Source organism: Coenobita brevimanus, chromosome 23, assembly GCF_032717465.1.
Source record: "Coenobita brevimanus isolate Jiangsu-jjx chromosome 23, ASM3271746v2, whole genome shotgun sequence".
Classification (NCBI taxonomy): Eukaryota; Metazoa; Arthropoda; class Malacostraca; order Decapoda; family Coenobitidae; genus Coenobita; species Coenobita brevimanus.
This window is the reverse complement of record NC_136976.1, coordinates 47,927,051-47,939,623: the sequence shown is the minus strand read 5'-3', so window position 1 is coordinate 47,939,623 and position 12,573 is coordinate 47,927,051. Positions and strand designations below refer to the sequence as shown.

General features: G+C 44.1%; 1 protein-coding gene across 1 annotated transcript in view; it reads left to right on the top strand.

Annotated features, from left to right (window-relative positions):
• Positions 1-12,573, top strand: part of LOC145392963 (putative protein-lysine deacylase ABHD14B) — a 226,954-nt gene that overhangs the window by 128,761 nt on the left and 85,620 nt on the right. The window lies entirely within an intron of this gene.

Sequence of the window (12,573 nt, the reverse complement as noted above, 5' to 3'; positions counted from 1 at the left end):
GTAAGGGATGGCCACAAACAAATTGCCTCCATATCACCCAGTTCCCCACCACTTCACTGCCCTGCTTCCAGCTGACACCCCCCCCCCCTCTCTTATATACCTCTCCACTCCATATCTCCATCTCATCCTTGGCCTCCCCCTCCATCTCCTCCCCTCCTTAATATATTACCGTATTTTAGAATATTTTAGTCATCATTAAATGTCAGGTTTTAGAATAAAACCCTCTATTCGCAAGGTCTGAGAATGTAGCAGTTTGTAGCTAGGGTTTTTGCCAAACCCACCCCGTGGCCTTGGGTGACTAGATTTCGCTGAGCAGAGCAAGAACTTTGATGTGAGAAACCTCAGCTGGAAGGCACTTCAACTGTGTAACTTCCTCCTGATAGCATACAGACACTTGTACCCTGTACAGTACAGTACTCCCCAGGGCACTGTCGAGCACCCTCGGTTGTGTTCATCAAACAATATCCCTTCAGTTGAGTAACAGTTCACAGGTAGCTGTGAGGAAGCATGAAGGTGGGTGGGAGGATGGACTCTCTGGGAGGGCAGTGTGATGTGCTATATTTCTAGGGTTTGCAAATACAGGGTTTTATCCTAAAACCTGCCAATTTATGAGTCCCGTTGGAATGTGTGACCTTGAAGCTACGAGTGCCCATATGCAGGAGGTGGTTCATGCGGACTCAGATAGTTGACCATATGATTTTTTTTTTTTTCATTTAAATATTGTAGTATATTATACAGCACAATAATCTCACCCCTTCCCCACCCAGCAATTTTGAGCAAACCTCCAAAACCTTACATACAAAATGGTATTAAGAAAGAAGAAACTAAATCTTGTTTACCTGATATCCTTGGATACATGCAAATTAAAGAATTTTGGCCTTTGAAAATAAAGTATCCAATCTGTTGCTGGTGGATTTGAAATCCTAAGCACAAAGATTATTGGTAAAGTAGCAGTAAAACTCACCCTGTGGTTTGCATTATTTATTAACCTCTATTCCAAGTGCTCCTATTTAATACAGAATTCAGATAAACAAATGTTGAAAATAAGTGATCAGGTTTTAATACAGGTCATGGTCCAAATAGAAGTACATCGCGTAGAGAAACATAAAGGGGATCGTACTAATTGTGCACTGAACCTGCTGCTACGCACATTTGAGCTGAAGCACATGATCCATCTATCTATATGTCTGTAGCCAGCTGCCCTAATCCCATAAGGAGTGGCCACAAACAAATGGCCACCATGTCTCCTTGTTCCTACCATTTTGATGCTTTCCCCCCCACTTACATCCCTCTTTTTTTCATATACCTTTCCACTCCATCCCTCCATTTCATCCTTGGTCTCCCCCCCTCCTTCTCCTCTTTTCCACCTCACTCACATACACTTTTCCTCATTAATTTCTCACTCACCATCCTCTTCACATGGCTAAAACACCTCACTGTATTTTTCCTAATGCATTCTATCACATCCACATCCACACCACAAAGCTCCTTCACATCCTCATTTGTCAGTCTGTCTCTCCATGTAATTCCACATGCTCCTCTCAAATAACCCATTTCCATTGCTCTCACTCTTCACTTGTGTCCTTCCGACAAGGTCCAAGCTTTGCTTCCATACATTAGAGTAGGTATCACAGTACTATCATGCAGTGGCTTTTTTACTTCCATGCTCACTTCCCTATTTCTCATCACTGCATTTGATGAACCATCAGCCATTTTTTCCTGTTGTATGCTTTCAAGCACTTCATCCCCCAAACTTCCACCTTACTCATCACACTACCTAGACTCATAAATGCACTTACGTTTTCCATTTCCTTACCATCCAGCAGCACTGTGCACTCAGTGACTTTTTCTCTCAAAGACCTCAGCTTTACTCTTCTCCACATTCACCTTTAGATTCCATTTATTACGCACTCTTCCAAACTCGTCCACCAGGCCTTGCAGTTCCCCTTAGTCTTCACTTAACAATACAGTATTATTTGCAAACAAAGGAACAGGAAGCTTCCAAATGCTGCCTCTCTCATTAGGGCTGCTCCAACATCCACTGCCCTACCTTCTATCTTTTGTAACCCCATCCATGTACGGATTGAACAACCATGGAGACATGATGCATCCATGTTTCAATCCAACATTCAGATAGAAAAATTCACTTAATTCACCATCCACACACACTTCAGCCTTAGCACCTTCATACTTACTCTTCATGACATTCAACAGCTTCCCATTTACTCCATATATTCATAATATTTACCATATTCTTTGTCTATCCACTCTGTCATAAGCTTTCTCCAAATCCACGAAGGCTGGATGCAGCCTCTGTCCCTTCTCTAGAAACTTTTTCACTAAAGACCTAAGGATGAATCTCTGATCTACACAACCTCTTCCCATCCTAAAACCTCCCTGTTGTTCTCCAACTAATTCCTCTGTTATTTCCCTGACTTTGTCAATAAGGATTCTACATATACTTTTCCTGTTACACTAAGAAGACCAATGCCTCTGTCTTTACTGCACACTTCTTTTTCCACTTTGCCTTTGTATAGGGGAATAAGTATAGCTACCTGACTTCCAATCCTCTGGGACTGTACCTTCCTCCCAGGCCAATCTGCACATCTTCCATATCCATTCTACTACTATCTCTCCCCCATGCTTCATCATTTCACCAAACACTTCAACAGTTCCAGGGCTTTCTCCATTGCATCTACTACTTCCATCGTACTGGTCTCTTCCTCCTTTCTTACCTCCCTCCTTCTCCCAGCCATTCGCCAGCCATTTATATTTGCATTGAAAGGTCTGTTCAGAAAGTGTCCGACCTAATTTTTTTTTTTTTCCTCACTACTCAGTTGGAGGATAGGGGGAGGGTTTTGTGTAGCACAGTGCAGAACCTTCATGCACATGCGTGATTTATGCCAGCTGCCACGAGTGACTCAGTGGCTGTCAGTCTGCCTATGTTCATGGTCGTGCACCTTACGCCCGTCGCATTCCTGTGCTCGTCACGATGACCGAAAAGTCAAACAACGTTACTGCATCAAATTTTGCCAAAAACTAGGTAATACCCAAGTTGAAACTATCAGGAAAATCCAGCAAGTCTTTGGGAATGAAGTCATGGGGGTAATACAAATAAAGGAGTGGTACAGTCACTTACAAAATGACCAAATGTCAGTTGTGATTGATTCACATCCTGGGAGGCCATCAACATGCAGGAGTGTTGAAACTGTGAAGAAAGTCTGTGATTTGGTCTTGGGAAATCATCAGTTGGCCATCAGGGAAATTGCAAGTGAAATTGGGAATCAGCATTGAATCCGTACACAAAATTTTAATGGATGATTTGGGCATGCAAAGAGTTGCCGCCAAGTTCGTTCCAAAGCTTCTTTCACATAAACAACAAGCTGTGCGGTTGATTGTTGTTCAAGACATGTTGGAGCATGCAAATTGCGATCCAGGCTTTCTGAAAACTGTTATCACAGGAGATGAGAGTTGGGTGTACGGGTACACCCCAGAAACCAGAGAGTCGTCTCAGTGGAAGCATGTAGGGGTGCCTTGGCTGCAAAGCACAACAGGCCTACAGCAAGGTGAAATGCATGTTGGCAGTTTTTCTTCACCACCATGGTGTTGTGCATCATGACTACACACCAGAAGGTCTGACTGTCAACAACACTACCTTGACGTTATCCGTCATCTTTGTGATGCAGTTTCGGCAGAAGAGACCAGACCTTTGGAAAATGGCAAGTTGGAAGCTGCACCATGACAATGCCTCTGCCCATTGTTCTCAACTGATTCAGGAATTTTTGGCCAAGCACAACATTCCGCAGGTCTGGCAGGCTCTGCTCACTATACATGGCTCCTTGCGACTTTTGGTTATTTCCCAAGCTCAAAACTCCACTGAAGGCTTCCTGCTTTGAGACAAGAGACGAGATCATGATAAATGCAGCAAAGTACCTGCAGGAGATATTGAAAACTGACATTGAAAAATGTTTCCTACAGTGGAAAGAATGCTGGGCTATGTGTTAAGTCAGAAGGGGCCAACTTTGAGGGGGATTAGTGTCCTGGCTGAACAGGTTAGCTTTTTTTAAGAGCCTAAGGTCGAATACTTTGTGAACACACCTCTTACTATCATTCTCTGTTTTTAACAGTTCCTTACAGTGTTCTCTCCATGTGCTCACTTTTTCTCCCTTCACAGTCAATCTACCATTTTTATCTTTGACTCCCCTACTGACTTCTTTATCACCCTGTCTAACTCTCGTTACCTCCTTCCAGAACATTTTCTTACATTCCCTCTACATTATGATCAGGTTCATTCTGGATTTCCACCCCCTCTCTCTTCTAACTCTTTCTTATTAATGTTTTCACCACTCTGTTCCATTTGACATACAACTCCATCTTCCATCTCTCAACTTCTTCCAAGCCTCTGCTTCACATCCACTCACGATATGCTTTCTTCTTTTGTATCACAGCTTGTTTCACCTCTTCCACCATGCAGTTCCTAGGACTCCCTTTTGTCTTCTCTTCACCCCACACACCACCTCACATACTGCATAGATTTCTTCTGTGAATATCTTGCACACACCTTCCACCTTCCTCATCTGCTCCAGATCATATTTACCCAGTCGCTCCTCCACTGCTTTCTTATATTCTGCCTTTATTCCTTCCTTGTGCAACCTTTCTACCCTCCTTGTGTGGACCGCTTTCCCTTGTCCTTCTCTCCTTCTATTCATCCATTGCGTTTGTGCCTTGACTTTCACCACCATCATGTGGTGATCAGAAAGTCCACTCCCCCAACCTCTGTATGCTCATGCATCCATACCTTCTCATTCTGTCATCAACATGAACATAATCAGTCATTGCCTTCAGTTCATTCAGTTTACCATCCACCCTTCTCATCACTCGCCACGTATGCCTGTGGATCATTTTGTGCCTAAAGAGGGAATTGGCTATCATCAACCCTCTCACCACACAAATGTACCCTAGAGCACTGCCATTCTTTTCCAGTTCTGCGGGCACACCCCACGTACCAACTACACCATCCACCTTCACCTTGCCTACTTTTCTGTTTATATCTCCAATAAAAAACACTTTCTCATTCCTCTCAAACTTTTCCAAGCACACTTCCACATTTTACCAGAAACAACCAATAGAAAAATGCAGGAAGAGGTGCCTTTTCCACTACACCCCTCCGAAGTTTGTCTTTCAGAAAGTGTATGTTGGTCAGTATGATCTTACTGTGGGTTGATGGACTGCAAAGAGGAGGACGAAATTTCTGTTTTCACGTTAGCCCATCGTTGGCCACCACTTCAACCCAAGATCTTTCCAGCCAAACTTAATATTTGGCATAGATGGAATGAACTGGAGCTTTGCTGTCAGAGTTCCTTCTTGAAGTTACTGAGCTTAGAGATAGGGTGAGAGCTCTTTGGAGTGGATGGTGAGGATGGTCATTGGTGCTAAGTCTAAGAACATTCTGCCTGTTGAAAGTGATTCTGAGGTCACTTGGTGGTTGGCTGTTTCGTTTGTGAAGCCCGGGTCTTTTTATGAAAGAAATTAATCTTTGGCAAGGTTTCCTTATTGGGTTGCTGTGGGAAGGCCGAATTACTGTATAGCGTTTCTGCTGGGGTGGCTTGGTCATAACCTGGGTGTTGACAAATACCTGTGGTGGGGCTCTGGCAAAAGCTGCATGAAAGTCTCCCTTGTGGGACTGTTTGGCTGCAAAATAGATTGTGTTAAACTGAGTTGAAAATACTTGTGAATGCTAAATGTCCAGCAGAAGTCATTAACCGAAGACATGCGTTCATTGCTTTATCAAATGCCTTATGGCCACTGGGCAAGAGATTGACTGCACATTCCGTAAGTACACTTGAGAGATCCATGAGGGCTGTAGGGTTAAGGCTTTCAGAAGAGTTTGTTGCAACTGAAGCCATCCCCTTGGCAATATTCAGGATCAATACAGAAGGAGCTATGAGTGCCTTGGCTTCAACTTTTGTGTAATCTGCATCAAACAGTCGCATATCTACTTTAGGGTGCTAAAGTCAGAAGACTAGGAGATAGTCCAGCTTTGGAGCTGCCAAAACCCCAAAACTTCAGCACTTTGGAGAGGAGTGAGTCCGATTCTGATTCCTTCAACTGGAGCCAGACAATTACTTTAGATGGCGGAGCTTCGAATGGCTGGGGAGGAAAGCCTGCGGATTAACGTTAAGCTCGTCCCATAAAGTCTCTAAGTTCTGATTCCTTTCATCCCAGTTTGCATCTATGGGAGTAGGGGCCTGTAATCCATTGCTCAGATTCAGGGAAAGAGTGCTGTTATCTGTAGCTAAGAATGGAGTGCATCGGCGAACTTGTACCTGCACTAGTTTGTCTGCTGCATCAATCATGGTTTCCCAATCAGTTGATGCCCAAGCACATTTTGGAAGCTCCCTTTCTGTCACAGGTTTGCATTTGTAAATAATCCTGTCTATTGATAGGGTTTTAATAGAAATGTTTGAAATATGCTCCCAGACATTGTTTTTCAGTTGATGAAGAATTAAACCTGAAGCAGTATTGATCACCTGCCAGTTTGGTGGAAAAGATTGCCATCCATGAAGGAAAGAAGAGTATAGTATGTGTGCCTCAACACTCTCTTGTTAATCTTTGTGTTCACGTGACTGGGAACTGTATCCATGTTGAACACCTTTGATTTTCGCTTGTAAAACCTAAAAAATCTTTGTCTGAATCCCCAATTGTATGAGTCAGAAGCTGGTGAAAATCCAATTGTGATGCAGTGCCTGCCATATTGTCTGGGTTGGTAGGGCGTGTTACATCTCCTCTGAATACTCATTGTCCAGAGAGAGGAGTGGATGATCGAGGGGAGTGCTCTGATAGCATCTCAGGACTTGTTGCAAAGTCTCCTGAGGATCTCAGAGGATGATGAAACTGTTGGTAGCATTAGTAAATCTAGAAGGAAGGAATGCAGGACACTAATGAATATATTAAAAATTTGACCTTGGTCTGATGCATTAATAAACTGGTCTTCCTTTTGAGGGTCAACACCTGATGGCAAGTTAGTCAGACTCTTTGGATACCTGACATAAGGTTTCTTAATTACATTATCAAATAGTGATGTACAAGTAGCTGCAGCTAAAGAAAGAGAAGGGGGACTCATCAGGTGATGTGAATGTCCTGGGCAGGAACTGACTGCTGAAGGGTTCCCTGATGGTCGGAGGGACCTCCTGATGCGAACTACTTGTGTAGTTGAAGTGCTAGAGTAGGATTCTTCCAGGCTGGGTCACAGTGATTTCCATGAGCATTATGCAGTTGTCCAGAAAGAAAGTAGAATGTCCCTAATAATTTTGAGGAAACAGCATGAAGTGGAAACAGTTCGCCATCAAGATCACTCACTATTCCTCTCACCTCCACACTCTAATAGTGGCAAACTATTGTAGTAAGGAGGTACTTATGAACAGTAGAGTTTGATCAAGGTGCTCCAAACATTAACAGTTCAGGGAGCAGTGTCTTGCAGAAGGCACATGTTTCTGGGTCAGACAGATTGTGTGGGTAACAAGTAGAATGAGGGAGGCAGTATGGGTGGTCACAGGGGGCAGATCATGCCTTGCACCTTGTGTTGGCAGTTGATTTTAACGGACCCTTCTGGTGATGCCATCTTCCTGTAGTAATACTCGGCTGTGGAGATAAGAATATAGTTAATAAGAATTATTATAATCATTTTCATATTGATATTAAAATTATTGGCAAAGACATTAAATTAAACCTTAAAAACTGTACAGCATGACTGAAAGTGGACCAGACAGAAAATATGGTAGGTGCTTGCTATAATGGACTAACTGGGGGAAAGCCAGGTCCATTAAAGCCGATAGTCTTGAGGTGGGATTTCAAGCACATATTTGAAAATAAATGAATACCACAGCATATTTTAGTACTAACTTGGCTTTGATTTATTGCAGCTATTTCATATCCTTGTCATTGCATTTCTTCATGACTAGTAAAGCATTACTATAGTCTGTTATTACGACTCAGCAGTCATGAAGGGGAGAGGGCAGTTTCAGGCCTGGCTAGAGTAAAAAGGATAAGAAATACATATACTGTGACCCACTGCACCCCATGGGGGAGGCAGTGGCTCAATCAGTAAAGAGGTGGCCTGCAGTCTTACTGGACCCGGGTTCAAATCCCGGCTGGGGCAGGGAACAGTTTAAGGATTTGAATTTCATAAAGGTCAGACTTTACTGATCTACCAGAAGACCCGCCGACATGTTGTAAAAATACCCCCGCTGATACCGATACACCAGTCCTGTATGAGACAGCCCTAGCATGTATTCAATGTGGACGGTGGGTGTTAGCGCCAAAGTGGTGACATGCAGAGGTGTTTGGTATGTAGGAGGACTACTGGGATTTGGGAGCAGGCTGTGAAGCCTATGCCCAGTGTCGGACACATAAAAAAATATATATATATAATGTCCATTGTTTATTAAAGCCGATGAAAGTTTGGCGGGCTTTGTATCACCTGTTAACTTTGATACAGTGTCCCCCCACACGGAGTAAGTCACCCACAATGCAAGGTGGTCAACCCAGAAAATGATTATTTTTATCGAATGCTAAGTCTGCGAATCGAATTTTCCAACCTGCAAATCGGCTGTATGATTCCAAGGCAAAAATGGACTTCCTGCCATTACTACGAGTGTTGGGCTGGACAGTGCGAGTCAGTCACATGAAGGCTGATGGCTGGCAGTGAGCCAGATTCAAAATGGCCAGCAGCTGGCCAGCTATCTGCATGCCATCTACCGACTTTCCTGGGTAAACAGACACTTCTCCTTCATATTGCCACGAGAACACATGTTGTACCTTGCATCCAGTGGTCCATTTTATCATTGTAACAGTACCTGCCTGTTCATCATGGTCTCAGCTGTCGACTTTGAAGGCTTTATGGCACTTCCAGGAGACCTCAGCAGTGACGGTGAGAGTGACAACGGGGCGCCCCGCCCTGCGGGGCAAGAGTAGATGCCCTAAGCCTCGGATACCCACCCCTTCCATTCGTAAGCCCGGAAGTCACTTAAATAAAGGTACATGGTGTTCTGTTTGTTGTTTTATTTATTGGTCCACCTAGAAGTACTGTTAGACAAAGTATTAATGGGGTAGAGTAGGCTGGAAGGGGACCTAAAGACCAAGCCCTGGGTGGGCTGTCCACCATATACCATTTTTCCCATAAGTTCTTTGGTTCACACAATGTGAAATCGTAGAATGCGAGGGTTTCTGCTGCCCACAAACTCACATTGTGTGAGGGTACACTGTATCCCATATACCGGGGTCCATTATAGTGAGAGTCTACTGTAATTAGGAGAAAGGCCAGTACACTTAACCCTGGGAGCCGGGATATTCCAACTAATAAATTTAAAAAGGAAAATTGACTAAAAATTCAATCTTCAAAATTTAGTCTGGTCAGCAGTAATAGTAAAACTCTCATGCTAATACTAGCCTCTTAAACACAAAGTCAAATATGCAGACCATAAGAATGGAGCCAGATCAGCAGGGACGAAGGGCTAGTGAAAGCTGCCACGGCATGAAATGTACTGCACATAGTAGTTGTCTGACTTGCCATGTAAACAAAGTCGTGATGCTACCATCTTTGCCCAGCCCATGCTAACCAGAGTGGCTGAATCAGCACTGTCATAGCTGAATTGGCCCAATGTCAAGAGAAACTAGACTATGAGAAATGTGCAGCCTGAATCATCATGTGAACACAGGTGTAGCGCCAACATCTTTCCCCAGCCTGTGCTAACCAGAGTGGCCGAATTGGCTATCTATCTATCTATCTATAGCCCGACGCCCTAATCCCGCAAAGGGTGGCCGCAGACAAAACGCCTCCAAGTCACTCTGTCACCCACCATTTGACTCCCCTCCCCCCAACTCACCCCCCCCTCCCTCATATACCTCTCAACTCCATCCCTCCACCTCATCCTCGGTCTACCCCTCCCTCTCCCTCCCTCCACCTCACCTACATACACCCTCTTAGTCAGTCTTTCATTCTTCATCCTCTCCACATGTCCAAACCACCTCAGTGTATTTCTCCTAATCTTTTCAACCACATCCACATCTACCCCACAACGTTCCTTCACTTCTTCATTCGTCAACCTGTCCCTCCATGTCACTCCACATGCTCCTCTCAAGTAACTCATTTCCACTGCTCTCACTCTTGACTTGTTCCCCTCTTGCAAGGTCCACGCCTCGCTTCCATACGTCAGGGTAGGGATCACAATACCATCATGCAGTGACTTCTTAACTTCCATACTCACCTCCCTATTTCTCATCACTGCTTTCAGTGTGCCAACAACCTTCCTTCCCTGCTGTACCCTTTCACGTACTTCATCCCCCAAAGTTCCATCCTTACTCATCACACTACCCAAATACTTGAATGCACTCACATTCTCCATATCCTCACCATCCAACCTCACTGCACACTCTGTGACTTCATTCCTCTCAAACACCATAACTTTACTTTTGTTTACATTAACTTTCAGCTTCCTCCTCCTACACACTGTCCCAAATTCATTCACCAAACCTTGCAACTCCCATTCATCTTCACTCAACAATACTGTATCATCAGCAAACAGCAACACCGGAAGCTTCCAAATCTCACCCTCATTCATTAGGGCCACCCCCACATCCACTGCCCTACCTTGTACCTCCTTTACGACCCCATCCATATATATATTAAACAGCCATGGAGACATTACACACCCCTGTTTCAGTCCCACATTGAGATCAAAGAACTCACTCAGCTCACCATCCACTCGCACCGTAGCCCTAGCTCCCTCGTACATACTCTTCACAGCACTCAACAATTTCCCCTCCACTCCATATATTCTTAATACCTTCCACATACCTTTCCTATCTATTCTGTCATAAGCTTTCTCCAAGTCCATGCAGGCAGCGTACACTTTCCTTCCCTTCTCTAGATACTTCTCCACTAAACATCTTAGAACAAATATCTGATCTACACACCCTTTTCCCTTCCTAAATCCCCCTTGTTCTTCTCCAACTAGCTCCTCTGTCATATGCCTAACCCTATCAATGAGTATTCTACCATATATTTTACCAGTCACACTAAGAAGGCAAATACCCCTATGGTTACCACATACTTCTCTCTCCCCTTTTCCTTTGTACAGAGGAACAATTATACCTGATTTCCAGTCCTCTGGAACCCTTCCCTCTTCCCAAGCACTACTTGGAAAAAAACAAGGCCAAGAGAGGAAATGGGAAAATGGGTCAACATCAGTCAACCACCAGACAGAGAAGAGTAACCTGTGGTTAGGCTCTGATAAGAGGTTTGTCCCACAACAAAACCCAATTTGGAGAAGAATCAAAACAAGACGAAAAGGTCCAGTACCCAACCATCATTGCAGAAAACAAGGGGGGGGGGGGGAAGGGGGAATGAGTACAATGACAGAATGCATGAGCAACCCATTCCAAGCAGGGCCCATGCACATGCTCTACCAAGGGGTATGCAGCAAAAGGTAGACCCCAAAGCCCCAAAACACTTGAATGCATGCCATTAACCCAAAAGAGAGAAGACAAAGAGAAGTGGTAGAGAACTAGGACAAGGAGGAGCAAGTAAGGAAAACCTGCTGGAAGGCATAGAAGAGAACAGAAATGGAGGCTTCAGGGAAAGAAGTGCATGCTGAAACAAACCACAAAAGGAGGAGAAAACAGATAGTACAACAACTTATGCTTGTACCTTGGAAACTCCATTACACTCGACCCTCCATTTTCTGGACTAAAAGGGGGGAAAGACCAGTCGGGGAACCCCAAAAGTCCGGCAGTCTCAAAAGTCTGGCCCCACATACCATTCCCCGTATTTTACCATACTTTGTCCAAATTCTTCAATATTTTCCGGCAATTATTCTGATATTCTAGAGCATTCTGGAATGTAGGCTACCTATACCAACATAACTAACGCACACAGTACATAAAATAATAACACTGACACAATAACCTAACTATAAATGTTGTACATACTGAAATAACATAAATATAAATAATGCCACGAGTTGGAAGGAACCAGTGGGGTGAAGCAGGATGGTGGCCATGATGCTTTTCATGTATGAAAATATATTTTTGTGTGTGTTACAAATGGCCTTTATCGAGTCTAAACCTTGCTAATATTATACTGTGTTGTGAGGCAGACTGCTTATACTTTTATATGAGGGAATAATGCCCGGACTTTTGTGAGAATCCTGGTCTTGTACGGGCATATGTCAGTCTATCTATCTATCTATAGACCGACGCCCTAATCCCTCAAAGGGTGGCCGCAGACAAAACGCATCCAAGTCGCTCTGTCACCCACCATTTGCCTACCCTTCCCCCAACTCACTCCCCCCTCCCTCATATACCTCTCAACTCCATCCCTCCACCTCATCCTTGGTCTTCCCCTCCCTCTCCCTCCCTCCACCTCACCTACATACACCCTTTTAGTCTTTCATTCTCGATTCTCTCCACATGTCCAAACCACCTTAATATATTTCTCCTAATCTTCTCAACCACATCCACATCCACCCCACAACGTTCCTTCACTTCTTCATTCGTCAGCCTGTCCCTCCATGT